General features: G+C 40.5%; 1 pseudogene across 1 annotated transcript; it reads left to right on the top strand.

Moving 5' to 3' along the window:
- The first annotated feature begins 417 nt into the window (after positions 1-417).
- LOC112626294 lies at positions 418-2,332 on the top strand (annotated as a pseudogene). Its single transcript, XR_003119858.1, has one exon. The product of XR_003119858.1 is annotated as a T-complex protein 1 subunit zeta pseudogene (transcript).
- Positions 2,333-15,639: the final 13,307 nt, after the last annotated feature.

Raw genomic sequence — 15,639 nt, 5'->3', positions numbered from 1 at the left:
GGCATGACATTACCTTACTTCAAATTATATAACAAGGCTGTAGTAAAAAAAACAGCATGGTATGGTATAAAAAATAAACACATAGATCAATGGAGCAGAATAGATAACCCAGAAATAAAGCCACATACTTACAACCAACTGATCTTTGACAAAGTCAACAAAAAAATACGCTGGGGAAAGGACACCCTGTTCAATAACTGGTGCTGAGGAAACTGGATAGCCACATACAGAAGAATGAAACTGGAGCCATATATCTCACCATATGCAAAAATTAGTAACTAAAGTTGGATTAAAGACCCAAACACAAGAGCAGAAACTAAAAATACTAGAAGAAAGTAACCCCATTTAAAAAAAAAGGGCCGCACCGGCTCTGGGCTCTCTGTGCCCCATGGCTTCCTTTTCCTCCACTGCAGCAGCTATGGCGGTGGTGAAGACCCTAAACCCCAAGGCCAAGGTGGCCCGAACGGAGGCGGCGCTAACGGTCAACATCAGCGTTATGCAGGGTCTGCAGGACGTGCTGAAGACCAACCTGGGGCCCAAGGGCACCATGAAGATGCTTGTTTCTGGCGCTGGAGACATCAAGCTTACTAAAGATGGCAATGTGCTGCTTCACGAAATGCAAATTCAACACACAACAGCTTCCTTAATAGCAAAGGTAGCAACAGCCCAGGATGATATAACTGGTGATAGTATAACTTCCAATGTCCTAATCATTGAAGAGCTACTGAAACAGGTGGATCTCTACATTTCTGAAGGCCTTCATCCCAGAATAATCACTGGAGGATTTGAAGCTGCAAAGGAAAAGCCCCTTCAGTTTTTGGAAGAAGTCAAAGTAAGGAAAGAGATGGACAGGGAAACACTTATAAATGTGGCCAGAACTTCTCTTGGCACTAAAGTTCATGCTGAACTTGCAGATGCCTTAACAGAGGCTGTGGTGAACTCCATTTTGGCCATTAAAAGATAAGATGAACCTATTGATCTCTTCATGGTTGTGATCATGGAGATGAAACATAAATCTGAAACTGATACGAGCTTAATCAGAGGGCTTGTTTTGGACCACGGAGCACAGCATCCTGATAGGAAGAAAAGGGTGGAGGATATATACATTCTCAAGTGTAATGTGTCATTAGAATATGATAGAACAGAAGTGAATTCTGGCTTTTTTTTTAACAAGAGTGCAGAAGAGAGAAAAACTCATAAAAGCTGAAAGAAAATTCATTGAAGATAAGAGTTAAAAAAAAAAACTGAAAAGGAAAGTCTGTGGTGATTCAGATAAAGGATTTGTTGTTATTAATCAAGAGGGAATTGACCCCCTTTCCTTAGATGCTTTTGCAAAAGAAGGCATAGTCACTCTGCACAGAGATAAAAGGAGAAATATGGAGAGGCCAACTCTTGCTTGTGGTGAGGTAGCCCTGAATTCTTTTGACAACCTAAATCCTGACTGCTTGGGACATGCAGGACTTGTATACAAATATACATTGGGAGAAGAGAGGTGCACCTTTATTGAGAAATGTAACAAAACTCACTGTCACATTATTGATCAAAGGACCAAATAAGCACACACTCAGTCAGCTCAAAAGATGCAGTAAGGGATGGCTTGAGGGCTGTCAAAAATGCTGTTGATGAGGGCTGTGTGTTTCCAGGTGCTGGTGCTGTGGAAGTGGCAATGGCAGATGCCCTGATTAAATATAAGCCCAGTGTAAAGGGCAGGGCACAGCTTGGAGTCCAAGCATTTGCTGATGTGTTGCTCATTATTCCAAAGGTTCTTGCTCAGAACTCTGGTTTTGACCTTCAGGAAATATTAGTTAAAATTCAAGCACAATGTTCAGAATCAGGTCAGCTTGTGGGTGTGAACCTGGACACAGGTGAGCCAATGGTAGCAGCAGAAGTAGGCATATGGGATAACTATTGTGTAAAGAAACAGCTTCTTCACTCCTGCACTGTGATTGCCACCAATATTCTCTTGGTTGATGAGATCATGCAAGCTGGAATGTCTTCTCTGAAAGGTTGAATTGAAGCTTCCCCTGTATCTGAATCTTGAAGACTGTGCAAAGTGATCCTGAGGAATACAGCTGTGGAATTTTTGTCCAAGCTTCAAATGATTTTCAGAGGAATTTTCCCATATGAAAAAAGGAGAGAACACTAGCATCTGTTGAAATTCAGAAGTTCTGAACTTATAATTACAGTATTTTTTAAAATTGCACTGAAGTATACGCACATAAAGCAGGTATTTCATCCAGTGAACAGGATATTTGGATTTAGCGGCAGTGACATAAAATTCCTGTTAGATAAACATATGTTACCTACGTTATTATTAAATATTCCTTGAAAAAAATGGGCAAAGGACAGAAACAGACATTTCTCAAAAGAAAACATGCAAGTGACCAACAAACATATGAAAAAATGCTCAACATCACTAATCATCAGAGAAATGCAAATTAAAATCATAATGAGATACCATCTTATGCCACCAGAATGGCTATTATTAAAATGTCAGAAAACAACAGATGTTGGCAAAGATGTGGAGACAAAAGAATGCTTTATGCATTGTTGGTGGGAATGTAAATTAACACAACCTTTACGGAAAACAATATGGGGATTTCTCAAATAACTAAAATAGAACTACCATATGACCCAGCAATGTCACCAGTAGGTATATATCTGAAGGGACAGAAATCAACATATCAAAAAGATACTTGCACTCATATGTTTATCACAGCACTATTCACAATAGCAAAGATATATAATTAAAGTAAGTGTCCATCAGCTGAAGATTGTATACACACACACACACACACACACACACTCATCATGGACTACTACTCAGCCCTAAAAAAGAATGAAGTCATATCTTTTGCAGCAACATGGATAGAACTGGAGGCCATTATCCTAACTGAAATAACTCAGAAAGTCAAATATTGCATGTTCTCACTTATAAGTGGGAGCTAAACAGTAGGAACATATGGACACACAGAGTAGAATAATAGACACTGAAGCCTGCACAAGGTGGGAGTGTGGGAGGGGAATGAGGGTTGATAAATCACCTGTTGAGCACAATGTTCACTATTCAGGTAATGGGTACACTAAAAACCCAGACTTCACTACTATGCAAAATCTGCACTTTTGTCCCCTAAATATATTTTTAAAAAATTTTTTTAAAGATTGCCTTATTTGGCTGGGCATGGTGGCTCACGTCTGTAACCCCAGCACTTTGGGAGGCCAAGGCAGGTGGATCACCTGAGGTCGGGATTTCGAGACCAACTTGACCAACATGGAGAAACATCGTCTCTAATAAAAATACAAAGTTAGCCGGGCGTGGTGGCACATGCCTGTAATCCCAGCTACTTGGGAGGCTGAGACAGAAGAATTGCTTGAACCTGGGAGGCGGAGGTTGCGGTGAGCCGAGATCGCGCCATTGCACTCCAGCCTGGGCAATAAGAGCGAAACTCTGTCTCAAAAAAAAAAAAAAAAAAAAAAAAAAAGGCCAACTTCTGAATATATTAACCCAGAAAAAAAGAAAGAGAAAAAAATGCAAATAATATTTAGAATGACAATGGAGCCATAACTACAGAAATATTAGTAATTTAAAACATCTGAAGAGANAAAAAAAAAAAGGCCGGGCGCGGTGGCTCAAGCCTGTAATCCCAGCAATTTGGGAGGCCGAGACGGGCGGATCACAAAATCAGGAGATCGAGACCATCCTGGCTAACACGGTGAAACCCCGTCTCTACTAAAAAATAAAAAAAAAAAAAAAACTAGCCGGGCGAGGTAGCGGGCGCCTGTAGTCCCAGCTACTCGGGAGGCTGAGGCAGGAGAATGGCGGGAACCCGGGAGGCGGAGCTTGCAGTGAGCTGAGATCCGGCCACTGCACTCCAGCCTGGGCGACAGAGCGAGACTCCGTCTCAAAAAAAAAAAAAAAAAGATTGTCTTTTTCATTTTTTGAATGGTCATAATCTTAATGCAGGTCCTCTAGAAAACAGAGCATTATACTTTGAGAGGTGAAAACCCAGAACAAAGAGTGAGAGAAAAAAGAGATTTGAGGCAAGGAAAAGAGCTGAAGCAAAGTGACACAATGTGCTACTGTGCTGGCTACCACTTCATCCAAAACTTTAGAAAACAAACACACAAATATGTCAGGTCATTCAGCCACATGTGCTGCCTAGCACATGAGAGTTCTCCGGCCGGGCGCGGTGGCTCAAGCCTGTAATCCCAGCACTTTGGGAGGCCGAGACGGGTGGATCACGAGGTCAGGAGATGGAGACCATCCTGGCTAATACGGTGAAACCCCGTCTCTACTAAAAATACAAAAAACTAGCTGGGCGAGGTGGCGGGCGCCTGTAGTCCCGGCTACTCGGGAGGCTGAGGCAGGAGAATGGCGTAAACCCGGGAGGCGGAGCTTGCAGTGAGCTGAGATCCGGCCACTGCACTCCAGTCTGGGCGACAGAGCGAGACTCCATCTCAAAAAAAAAAAAAAAAAAAAAAAGAGAGTTCTCCAGAAGGACTGCAAGGAAGAACTGCACCTCAGAGTTTCCGTGGGAGAGAGAATCTTGTTGCCTGCCTCCATTTCCTAGTTCCTATTAATCAAGGGTCTCCCCACAGAAAGCTAACTCGTCCACATTTTTGAATAGTGTCATCAAGTCCTTCAGCAGCCACTCAGGAGGCCAAATTCAGTTCTGCATGGTGTATGCAGTGTTTCATCCAAGCCCAGAGTTGGGGCGTGGTGCAGTACATAGGGCATGTGAATTGGAAAAGAAGTCAGATTATCCCTTTTCAAGCCTGGGCATTCTACTCAGATTTCAGCTAGCCTGACAAAGATGGTAGAGAAGGCTCGGTCTGGAAAGTGGGTGAAACCTTCAGAAGGAAAGAGGGTGGGCTCAGGGGTTCATGCCTATAATCCCAGCACTTTGGGAAGTCAAAGCAGGAGGACTGCTTGAGCCCAGGAGTTTCAGATCAGCCTGGGCAATATGGCAAGACCCCGACTCTACCAAAAATTTTAAAACTTTAAAAGGCTGCAGGGCAGTCGAGGGAAGCAGTCTGAAAGTGTCTAACACTGTAACTGACATTTGTATAATGCTCAGAACTACTGCTCTAAGTACAGAGTTGGCTCTCCTGAAGTGGTAACATTTCTTTTTTTTATTTTTATTTTTATTTTTATTTATTTATTTATTTATTTTTGAGATGGAGTCTCTCACCATGCCCCAGGCTGGAGTGCAGTGGCACGATCTCGGCTCACTGCAAGCTCTGCCTCCCGGGTTCACGTCATTCTCCTGCCTCAGCCTCCCGAGTAGCTGGGACTACAGGCGCCCGCCACCATGCCCAGCTAATTTTTTGTATTTTCAGTGGAGACGGGGTTTCACTGTGTTAGCCAGGATGGTCCCAATCTCCTGACCTCCTGATCCACCCGCCTTGGCCTCCCAAAGTGCTGGGATTACAGGCGTGAGCCACTGTGCCCGGCCAAGTGGTAACATTTCTTGAAAGGAATATAATCTATGAAGATTATTGGGAGAGTACATTTTAATAGTCATATAAATAATCACATTTTAAATGAAATACAATGAACATATGTAGTAACTGAATAACATAATTTATCCAACTCGAACCTTGACAGATGAGTCTTAGCCTATAGCAACTAGTCTTAGCCTATAACAAATATGATGCAATGGATGGTATGCTTGATATTCACTGTATCCAACTCTCAATGCTATTTAATACACTGTATTATTCAGACTCCAATTTGCTTAAAAATCAGTTGGAGTGAATTATACTACAGTTTGTTTTGCTAATGAAATATGTAAAACCTTTGAAATCACTGTGAAAAGAATGAGAACTCGAGATACATTCCTAATGGCAGTCAAATTGAGAGATAGTTCCTCCAGGTAACGTTTCACTAAAATAACACTGGAAAATGGCTTGAGATGGAAGCTGGCATGGGTTGTGCTTATTACAAAACCATTTTGCACTTGTTATTTTGAAGAACAAAAAGTATGAGCTCTACTAGTTAATACTCAAAAACAAGGCAAATCATTGCTTCCTGCTAACAGTCTTAAATATTGAACTATGGAACATGTTTGTTTCCACTGAATCTCTCTTGAGATTTCAAATTACTTATTCCTGTTGTATTCATTGTGACTTTCAAGGTTTATCGTATGACTTGCCATGGGTGTGTGTATGTGTGTGTTTAAAGAGTAGTTATTTCAAGTGGCTTGTGGAAGAGCAGAAATCCTCAGCAAACAATATGAAAACTGTGTAAACAATTGAGAATGTATATATAAGTTGTCACCTTTACAGCAAACTGGAGTTTTCAGCTGAACAAGACAAAGTATACTAGGCATGGCTGCAGGAACAGCATTCCCCAAGGCCTTACCAGCGGTAAAGCATTACCTACAAATCCCATGAGATGGAGGCAGATAATGAAGAATGCAGTTCTAATGGCCAGGAGTCACACCAAACTATTTCTCATGCAGCTCTCTAAGATCCACGCAGTTTATCATGTCCCCTTGATTCAAAATTCATTCTTTTGCTGATACCTAAGCACCCATGACTTTCAAATATTAATCTCCAACCCCAGCGTCTCTACAAGTTCCAAACCATATATTCACAGTGGGACCTCAAAATCATCATGTCTCAAAAAGAATCTATCACCTATTCTTGCAAGTCTACCTTCCTTTCTATATTTTCTATTTTAGTTGATCATATTGCAATCCACTTACTCTCTTAAGCTAGTTATTTCATGCATTCCTTCAAAAATATTTTTTCATATAGTAGGTCCTGGGGATATAACAGTAAACAACGCAAAATCCCTTTCCTCATGGATCTTATATTCTAGTGAAATAGACAAGAAATTGTGTGTGTGTATGTGTGTGTGTCAAGTTCAGTGGGAAAAAAATGAAGGAGAATAAAGGGATAGTGACTGACAGATATTTTGTTTGTTGTTGTTGTTGTTTTTACTTTGCGTTCCAGGATACATGTGCAGAACACACAGGTTTGTTACATAGGTGTGTGTGTGCTGTGGCGGTTTGTCACATAGGTGTGTGTGTGTGCTGTGGCTGTTTGTCACATAGGGGTGTGTGAGCTGTGGTGGTTTGTCACATAGGTGTGTGTGTGCTGTGGCAGTTTGTCACATAGGGGTGTGTGTGCTGTGGCGGTTCGTCACATAGGGGTGTGTGAGCTGTGGTGGTTTGTCACATAGTGGTGTGTGTGTGTACTGTGTCACACATAGCGTGTGACAAACCACCACAGCTCACACACACCTATATGACAAACCGCCACAGCACACACAAACACCTATGTGACAAACTGCCACAGCACACACACACCCCCACGTGACAAACAGCCACAGCTCACACACCCCTATGTGACAAACCACCACAGCTCACACACCATGTGACAAACCGCCACAGCACACACACACGTGACAAACCACCACAGCACACACACCCCATGTGACCAACCGCCACAGCACACACACCCCTATCATTTTATCTCATTCTACCTCCCATAATTCCCACTGAAGTCATTCTTTCAGATTCAAATGACTGTTCCCCATTCACTATTAGTAATGCTCTTCACAATGTGGTACAGGCTATCTTTTTTTTTTTTTGAGACAGAGTTTTGCTCTGTCCGTCAGGCCAGGTTGGAGTACAGTGGCACGATCTCAGTTCACTGCAACCTCCACCTCCAGGCTCAAGCAGTTCTCCTGCCTCAGCCTCCCAAGTAGCTGGGATTACAGGTGTGTGCCACCATGCCTGGCTAATTTTTGTAGTTTTAATAGAGACAAGGTTTCACCATGTTGGCCAGGCTGGTCTCTAACTCCTGACCTCAGGTAATCTGCCTGCCTCGGCCTCCCAAAGTGCCAGGCTACCTTTTAAACTCTAACTTCTACCACTCCCACTCCCCAATCCACTCCCTATGAGGATTGACTTTTTTCCCATCTCCATTGGTTCCCAATGTAGATTGGTATAACATTGCTTTATTAGTATTTGGTTTTCATTAGGCCTCCTATTACAGTGTGATCTCCTCTTGAGTGCAGACTGTATCATTCATCTTTACATCCCCACATCTAGCCCAGTTCCTGGCATGTAGTAAGTAACTAGTAAATGTTTGCTTGTTTCATTTGAAATTAAAAAAAATTTATTGAAGTTTAATTTCCTCCTTGTTCTTTGGGTTTTTGTTTTGTTTTGTTTTAGTTGGAGTTTGAGTTTTATTTATTTATTTTTTTTTTGGCAGAGTCTCGCTCTGTTGCCAGGTTGGAGTGCAGTGGCGTAATCTCGGCTCACTGCAATCTCCCCCTCCCAGGTTGAAGCGGTTCTCCTGCCTCAACCTCCTGAGTAGCTGGGACGACAGCCATGCGCCACCACGCCCAGCTAAGTTTTGTATTTTTAGTAGAAATGGGGTTTCACCATGTTGGCCAGGATGGTCTCCATCTCTTGACCTCGTGATCTGCCGCCTCCATGTCCCAAAGTGCTGATTACAGGCGTGAGCCACCATGCCTGGCCTATTTCCTCCTTTTTCTTTTAATGAAAGTTAGCTCTGTAAAAATTTCAGAGTATCTTTATGACTATTATCCTTGGAGACATCCCAGCAGTGTGAAGTTATGGAGACCACGCAGCTGATAGGAATTTTTTTCCCCAGGTGTCATAATAATTGCTAGTGAGTTTCCCAAAAGCTTTGTGAAGGCCAGGTAAACATGGTCAGCTGTGGTGCCTGCTCTAAGATTTTTGACAAATAAGAGATGAAGGCTGGCAGAGCCCATGCTTCTGAAATGCTCTCATATCTGAAATAATGTATGGCAGGGTAATGACAAAAGTAGCAACTAAAGAAACCTCTTAAACCTGTCTTTCTCTTACCCTGTTATATAAAGGCTTTTGTTGAAGACTGTCAATTCTCATAACCCAGTAATGAATCATGGTTAAACTAACAAAACACATACAGCAAAACAAAAGTAAAAACTGTGATTCTGGTGATACCACCAGAGAAAAGCTCAAGGCCAACTTTATTTAATCCTTCCTGTAGCATCCTCAAGAGACAGGAAATTAGATCAGGTGCAATGGCTCACACCTGTAATCCCAGCACTTTGGGAGGCTAAGGTGGGTGGATCATTTGAGGTCAGGAGTTGGAGACCAGCCTGGCCAATGTGGTGAAACCCCGCCTCTACTAAAAATACAAAAATTAGCCAGGTATGGTGGCGGGCACCTGTAGTCCCAGCTACCCGGGAGGCTAAGGCAGGAGAATCACTTGAACCTGGGAGGTGGAGATTGCAGTGAGCCGAGATTGCGCTACTGCACTCCAGTCTAGGCGACAGAGCGAGACTCCATCTCAAAAAAAAAAAAAAAAAAAAAAGAGAAAAAATTAGAGCAGCAGTTCAATTATCTTCTAGTGATATCAAAAGTAGAACTCAGGTCTTCTGACTTCTACTATGTATTTATTTTAAAAATAAATAAACCTAACCAGGAATTATTTGGATAAAATATAAAAAGTACTTCAGATTATGCTGTTTTGACTGTAATAAACTAGAGCAAAATTATTTACAGTTTTAAATACTGAATGGGAATTTCAGATCTTTGTAAATGAAATGATCCATGAACTATTATATCACCATCATTTCTGTCTAATAAAGTAACCATTTGAAAATCATTTCTGTCCAATAACCATTTGGAAAATATTATCTACCCTTTTGAACAAATTAAAATCTTATATTAAATGTTGAAGGCTAGGCACGGTGGCTTATGCCTGTAATCCCAGCACTTTGGGAGGCTGAGGAGGGTGGATCACTTGAGGTCAGGAGTTCAAGACCAGCCTGGCCAACAAGGTGAAACCCCATTTCTACTAAACATACAAAAATTAGCCGGGTGTGGTGCTGTATACCTATAGTCCCAGCTACTTGGGAGGCTGAGGTAGGAGGATCACCTAAGCCTGGAAGGTCGAGATTGCAGTGAGCTGTGATCATGCCACTGCACTGTATAACCTGGGCAACAGAGGGAGATTCCATCAAAAAACAAAACAAAACAAAACAAAAGAAGTTTAAATGATTCTTCAATTACATTGATACCAATTTTTGTTTTTAGCAGGAAGAACATTCCCTTAAGCCCACAGTGGAGAACAGCCAGATATATTTTCAGCTTAGCACTGCGAGAATTAGAAGATACTTTTCAACTTAATGTAGGCACTGGGTAAATACTGTCTGGGAAAGTTTTAAGACAATAAATCTGATCTTGGTTAACTCACTAGTGATTGTTTAAATTCTGCTTTTCAGTAAGGGGAAAAGCTCTTGCAAAAGGTAATAGTTTCTGTTTTAAAAATAACTTAATTTCTGTCTATGTGAAAGGAATACATTTTCTTACAAAATAACAGATTTTGAAAACAGGAGCTTAATACCTGTTAGGGTAGAAAACAGTTCTGTGCTTCCATTTACTTTTTTTCTGACTATCATTTCCAAGCAGACTTTGTTTTATTGAGAAGAAAGAAGGCTCAAGATAATGAGAAAGGTGCAGCGCTGGGGGCATGCCTCTTCTGCAGGTACAGATGTCACTTATGCTGTGTCATCCAGTTTCATAAACAAGTATTTTACCAGAGAGAAACTAAGAGTTTTGTTTCATATGGTATTTCCCAATGTTTATGTAGTGAAATGACTTCCCTGTTTTATAATGAGCTACTCAGAGTATAGATATTGAAATTCTCACTATGTTAATATTAACAAACCCTTGGAGAGTTGCTGAGGAAAGGATTGGGAAGAATCAGAGAAAGATTGCCTTTGAAAACAGTCCTTTACACAATGAAGAAAGTGAAAACACGACCCACAGAATGGGAGAAAACATTTGCAAATCATATACTAATAAGGGACTTGTATCAGAATATGTAAATAACTCTTTTACCTCAACAGTAAAAAGAAAAATAACCCAACTTTTAAAACATGGGCAAAGAGGCCAGGCATGGTGACTCACGCCTGTAATCCCAGCACTTTGGGAGGCTGAGGCAAGCCGATCATCTGAGGTCAGGATTTCAAGACCAGCCTGGCTAACATGGTAAAACCCCATCTCTACTTAAAATACAAAAATTAGCTGGGTAGTGGCACATGTCTGTAATCCCAGCTACTCAGGAGGCTGAGGTAGGAAAATCACTTGAAGCCAGGAGGCAGACGTTGCAGTGAGCTGAGATCATGCCACTGCACTGCAACCTGGGTAACAAGGTGAGACTCCATCTGATATGGTTTGGTTGTGTGCCCATCCAAGTGTCATCTCAAATTGTAATTCTCATAATTCCTGTATGTTGTGGGAGGGACCTGGTGGGAGATAACTGAATCATGGGGGTGGTTTCCCCCACACTGTTCTTGTGGCAGTGAATAAATCTAACAAGATCTGATGGTTTTATAAGGGGTTGCCCCTTTCACTTGGCTCTCATTTTTCCTTTTGCCTGACGCCATGTAAGATGTGCCTTTCGCCTTCTGCCATAATTGTGAGGCACCCCCAGCCACTTGGAACTGAGTCCATTAAACCTCTTTTTCTTTATAAATTACCCAGTCTCAGGGATGTCTTTATCAGCAGCATGAAAATGGACAAATAAACTGTCTCAAAAAAAGGGGGGCAAACAATTCAAATAGACATTTCTCCAAAGAAGATAACACGTGGCCAATAAATATATGAAAAAAATGCTCAACATTATTAGTTATCAGGAATATCTAAGTGCAAATTAAAACCATGATGAGATACTTCACACCCCCTAGAATGACTACCGTCAAGAACACAGACAATAACAAATGTTGGAGAGGATGTAGAGAAATTAGAACCTTTGTACATGTAAGAATGTAAAATAGTGCCACTGCTTTGGAAAAGTATCTGTCAGTTCCTCAAAATGTTAAACAAAGAAATAGTATAGCCCAGCAATTCCACTCGTAGGTATATACCCAAGAGACCTGAAAACATCCCCATACAAAAATCTTATACATGGAAGCTCACAGCAACATTATTTGTAATAGACAAAAAATAGAAACAACTCAAATATCCATCAACTGACGAATAGATCAATAAAATGGAGTATATCGGTTGGGCATGGTGGCTCATGTCTGTAATCCCATCACTTTGGGAGGCTGAGGCAGGTGGATCACTTGAGCCCAGGAGTTCAATTACAGACTGACCCACATGGCAAAACCTCGTTGCTACAAAAAATTAGCCAGGTGTTGTGGCACATGCCTGTAGTCCCAGCTACCTGGGAGGCTGAGGTGAGAGGCTCGTTTGAGCCCTGAAGGTTGAGGCTGCAGTGAGCCATGATTGCACCACTGTACTCCAGCCTGGGTGCTGGAGTGAGACCCTGTCTCAAAACAAACAAAAAAAGTTCAAACAATGGACTATTATTTGTCAGTAAAAAGAAATGAAGTAGTGATGCATATTACTACATGGATAATCCTTGCAAATATTATGCTACCTGAAAGAAGCCAGTCACGAAGGACCCTATAGTGTATGATTCCCATCTATATGAAATGTTCAGAATAGGCAAATCTATAAAGACAAAGTAAATTTGTGGTTGCTGGAAGCTGAGGGGTTGGGGAATGGGGATTGAATGGTAGTGGATACAGAGCTTTATTTGATGGTACTAAAAATGTTCCAAATTTAGATCGTGGTGAAGGTTCCACAACTTTGTGAATATATTACAATCCACTGAATTATACGTTTTAAAATGTGAATTTAATGATATGTAAACTCAATAAATCTATTTTAAAAATCTCTCTTCGAAAGCTTAAAAAGGAAAAAATTGATAACATTATTTTAATTTTTATTAATATTGTTTTCGTTGGTAACAGAAGCCGAGGAGAAAACATGAACAGAAATTGGTGAAGGCCATCATCGGACCTAGTAGTTGCATCCTGTTCAGCACCACAGACAGCTCCCTCGCAAATGCCGTTCTTTCAAAAGGTAGCATACAAAAGGCAGCTACTGAGACTCTGCAGGGTTTTCTAAAAGTGACATTTCTATTACACATTTCTTCTTTTCAGCACTGCCATACGTAATGGCATCCATTATTGCTTTCATGTGTACATTCTGTGATATAGCATCAATCTGCTACACTACCCCATTAATCCATTCATTTAACAAAATACGTTGTTATACGCCAGATACTCTTAGATAAGTCACTTACCCTATTAGCTTCTTTTCCTTATCCAAAACTTGTGGATAATTACACGTTTGATAAACTAGGACAGTATTTGTGAAATAATCCCTATTGCTTGTATTCATTTGAACACGTTATCCCATTGCATTATTATGAAATTTATTTTATTCTGGGAGCACAGAATATCTTGTTACATTAGAAGCCCAGATGAGTGTCCTGGATATACTCAGGTTTAGAATTCATTCAGTTAAGTTTTCATGGTAAGAATGGCCTCTTAAAAATAAATTTTATTGCATTTATTTAAGGTGTACAACACGTTCTGGGATACATATAGTAAAATAGTTACTATAGTAAAGCAAAATTAACATATGAATCATCTCATATAGTTCCTCGCCCCACCCCCCCCAATTTTTTCTGGCAAGAGTTCCTGAAATCTACTCTTTAAGTAAAACTCCTAATTACAGTATTATTACCTCCAGTCCTGTTTTACATCCTACATATCTGCTACTTTTTAGCCTGTGACCTACATCTCCCCATTTGTACTCCACCACACCCCTGCCATTTTATTTACTGTGTATTTGACTTTTTTTTTTTTAGATTTCATATATGAGATCATGCAGTATTTTTCTGTGTCTGGCTTATTTCACTTAGCATAATGTCCTTCAGATTCATCCATCTTGTGGCAAATGCCAGGATTTCCTTTTTAAGGCTGAATAATCTGTGTATGTGTGTGTGTGTGTGTGTGTGTGTGTGTGTGTGTGTGTGTTTTATTTGCTCACCTATCAATGCACACCTTGGTTGTTTCCAGATCTTGGCTATTGTGACTAATGCCGCAATGAACACAACAGTGCAGATATATAAACTTAACTGAACTCTTGCCAGAAAAAATGGGGGATGGGATTGGGGTAATTATATGAGATGATTCATATGTTAATTTGCTTGACTATAGTAACTGTTTTACTATATTTATCTCGGAACATGTTGTACACCTTAAATATATGCAATAAAATTTATTTTTAAAAGACCATTCTTACCATGAATATTTAACAATGCTGCAATGAACACAACAGTGCAGATATATTTATGAGGTGGTGATTTCAACTCCTTTGGGTATATATCCAGAAGAGAAATTGTTGGATTATATGATAGTCCTATTTTTGATTTAGGAACCTCCATACTCTTTTCCACAGTGGCTTCATCAGTCTATATTCCCACCACCATTGTACCAGGGTTCCCTTCTCCCTGCATTTTCTCCAACATTTATCTCTTGCCTTTTTGATAATAGCCATCCTAATAAGTATGAGGTGATATTTTATAGTGATTTGATTTGCATTTCCCTGATGAGTAGCGACGCTGAGCATCTTTTCATATACCTGCCCTTCTTGAGCACGCTTCAGATGGGTGCAAATTCCCAAGACATAGCTGTGGACCTGGCCTGGAAATGGGCCCATTTTTAAGGATGATGAAAGAATTGCAAGCTATGTATCTAATCCATCACCTTCCTAAATGCAGTCCAATGCTGAAGTTCAACACAAAATTGCAGATACATGTCCCTACATATATTTCTATATGATCAGTCTTGTCATAAAAGGATTTGTCTGTAAGGAGGATGTTAATCCCAACCCCACATAACACTGTTGTAAAATAATTCTGTATTTCTTCAAAACAAGAAATTGTATAGAAAAGTCCCATAAGTGTTTGAACAGTGAAATTGTGTCAAATCATGTAATCTCTTTGATCCTCACATTCTTTTCCATATGACTGGGGTAGGCAGGTCGACAAGACAATCTACAAAGATCTAACTCAATGTGTGTGGTTCAGTTTCGTTGTTTTTATTACTCTCATTCCTCCTCAAATGGCTCAGATTTAGTTGCCATTTAGCTCTCTTGCTCATATTTAAATATCAAAAGAACTAGCACAGGATACCTACTTCTGCCAAATTCCATACAACCAGATGCTGCTTCTTCAGGAAGAAAAACAATAATTACTGATATTTAAAGGGCACAGGGTGGAAGGCACACGCACACACTTGACCTCTCAATGTCCATTATTTCCTTTGCTGTGGCTTAAGAAAGAACTCTGTGTAAGAGGTCAGAGCACACTTCTGTGGGAGTCCTGGGGTTCAGTATTACAAAAGCTGTAAACAGTAGTAAATAACACTTGTCTTCCTAAAGAAAGAAAGCACATCATTCTGAGAAGGCGCAAACAGGAGCCCTTAACATTTTGGAAGTCTGGAAGATGGATCTTGAGTCCAAATGTTTCAAAAAGCAAAGGCTTCCCATTTCCACTCCATACTAATTCTTTAATCCTTACCTTTTATTTCAGTGACGAATTTATTATTTTCTTAAACTCTAAGCCTATCTGAAAGATCACTGTTCTCCTTTTGCAGTGCACAGAATCTCAGCAGTCTGCACGTCTTTCCTTTAATGATTTCCCCCAACTTGCCTATTTGCTATATCCTCCTCTGAGGCTCAGACATGCCATTTTATCTCACATCACTCAGCAACATTTATTATATGTTAGTAACATTTCCCAGTT

Source organism: Theropithecus gelada, chromosome 6, assembly GCF_003255815.1.
Source record: "Theropithecus gelada isolate Dixy chromosome 6, Tgel_1.0, whole genome shotgun sequence".
In the NCBI taxonomy this organism is placed as follows: domain Eukaryota; kingdom Metazoa; phylum Chordata; class Mammalia; order Primates; family Cercopithecidae; genus Theropithecus; species Theropithecus gelada.
The sequence above is the reverse complement of the archived record's forward strand: the minus strand, read 5'-3'. Positions and strand labels throughout refer to the sequence as shown.